Source organism: Montipora capricornis, chromosome 7, assembly GCF_036669925.1.
Source record: "Montipora capricornis isolate CH-2021 chromosome 7, ASM3666992v2, whole genome shotgun sequence".
NCBI lineage: Eukaryota > Metazoa > Cnidaria > Anthozoa > Scleractinia > Acroporidae > Montipora > Montipora capricornis.
In genome coordinates, this window is record NC_090889.1 from 841,729 (window position 1) to 844,387 (window position 2,659).

Sequence of the window (2,659 nt, forward strand, 5' to 3'; positions counted from 1 at the left end):
GGAGGTACACATAAGTTAAAAGGCACACATACAAATAAGTTACCATGCATCTAAAGAACACAGATAACTTCAATTTGAATTAATAAAATCATAAATTACATAAGTGACACCCACTGCATCCTTATGACGTTACTTAGGTCACGTTTACGTATCACTGTCTTAAAATGCCTGAGAGTGGCAGCCGATCTGTCTGTACTTGATAGCTTGCTCCAGAGTCTGGGGCCTAAATATCAATGTTTTCCATACTTGACAGTCAAAGTGCTTGCTTTGATCGTGTTGAAGTTTGATATTTTGTAACTATTATAACTAAGAACTGCTCATTAACTGAGATGTGTGTCATGCAATACTTAAGGACGTTCGCGCCAAAATCTTTCTACGGTGCGATTTTTTTCATTTCTCGCCTAGAGTTAGGTCATAAAGTACTTACTCCAAAAATGAAAAAAAAAATTGGGTCACCGACTTCGTATCGGAGAGAATGGCAGTGGAAAAATGCCTTAGTTTCGAGAAATCGATCATAATAGCAACATGTAGGCTAATCTGCTCATCCATCGAAAATCATAAAAATAAACTGTTGGAGTGAAAGTTCCCGTGCATAGGTTTTTAGGAGTGAGATTTCTAGATTATTATATGGCGCTATGTATGAGTTAAACAGCAGAGTTCATCCTCGACTAGAGTTTTCGTAAGCTCTATCTGTTGCAACCACTACCGGAATTTGATGGCACGAGTAAATAAAATGTGAAAAAAAGATAACTTCTTACGGTGAGAATTTTTTCATTTCATCATATTTTGTAGATAGTAAGTAAAGTAAGTGATTCATGATTTGAAAAATAGGGGTCACCGATGATCTGAACGAGTAAAATCGATGTGATTTTGCAAAGCTCATGGAAAAGTTCGTTTGTCATGCTTTTGCGTGACCTGTCGGGCAAGGACTGGAACCCAAGAGAGGATCGATCGTTGAAGAGATGAAAGGTTTTTACCGAAAAAAAAACCTTTCTCGAGCATAGCAACGAAGTTTTAAGAAGGGGTCATCTTCATTTGGTTGGTGTTTCGTATAATATCTCTCCATTGCTGTCATGCTCATCCTCTGGAGTGTGTTTTTTTGTGAAATTCAATCACTGATTGTTTCCACGCAGGTCCGCACTATTCAAGCGGACAAGGACGAAAATACTGCTCAATTTTCACGAAAGCAAAGGAAAAGAACTTTAAAAACATGCATTCACTTTGAACTTAAGTTCGCAGGGTAATAAAAACATTAAAAAGAAACAGCCCCATTAAATTTACGCAACGGTTCGTCCTCGAGTTTTCCAAACTTTCAGCCACTAGTCTACTCGATCAGCTACCTTTTCCAGAGCTTTTCCATCCTCTCGCTCGCTTCTCTTTGAAGTTTCATGATGATTCGGAAATAAATGTGCCATGCTTTTGCCGGCCTGGAATTTTTTCCTCGGCGTTTTTGTCGTCATGTTATTTTAACTGATGCTTGAAAAATTGGTATGAGAGTCAAGTAGCCTGGTGCACGACTGATAAAACCTTGCGAATATCAGTCGTGCAGTAGTCTACTTGACTTTCATAAATATTTTAAATCAATTTTGACTGATCACGATCTTCTCTGATCCAACGCTGTGCAAGACTTATCGTCCATGGTTTCTGCAAAGGTTTTAAAACCTCAACTTCACTAATGCTCGAAGTAATACGTGACATATTTCAGTCGGGTTACCTGCGCAGTAACGTTGCGCACAAACAATTAGCGCGAACGTCCTTAAAACTACAAAATAGCCCGAAATTGCCTCACATATATGCTAGATTATATTGTAATGCAAATGAGAAAAGCTAACAGTGAAAAGGGCTATTGGAAGCATAATACTTTGTATATTATTATTTGCTCATTGTACTCATTCAAAACCTTTAACCACAAATTGATTGAATGTGACTTCGATGTGTGAAAGAGTCAAAGTAATTGCTTTGACTAATCCCAATAGCATTCGAGGCAATTTCATGTGGGTTTCTCAAAGCGCGGGAAAATTCGCCAGTTGACGATTGGCTTTTGTTTTCATTGGTTGAAAAAGTCGTCTAAGGCTAACCTTAGGTTAGCGGGCAAATTACACTTACTAGGGCTAACTCCCTGATGCTTTACACGGCTTTGTCGTGCAGATCTAGATCGCCTACAACAGGAATCGAATGTGGTGCTTTCTACAGAGAACTGATAAGACTGGCATAAAGCGGCGTTCAGTTTATTATTCACACCTCAACGGATTTAAACACATCTGTTTTTTTTTCTTTTTCTGCGAATCAAAACTAGAAATACGGCATGTGCAACGAACGCAAACTGACTGGATTTGAGGATTCTGTGATCTTTACAATGCAAATACCCGCAGGCAAAATGAAACTCCTCCCTCCTCTCTCGGGAGGGATTTGAAATGATAGGATTGAAATTTTCCACTGGTGTGGTAATGGGCAATTTGGAATGTTCCTTGCCAATTGAAGAGTGTTGGGCACCAATGCTATTGCAACAAAACTGCCGTTTATAGCCACATTCCTAACATTAATTTGATAAGCTTTTGTGATATAACCGAGTTGAAAATATGTAAATAGTGAAATGTAAAAATTCGCTTAGGGGCTGTTCAGTTGTTATTCCGTGGGATACCGCAGGCAGCCTTGGTAA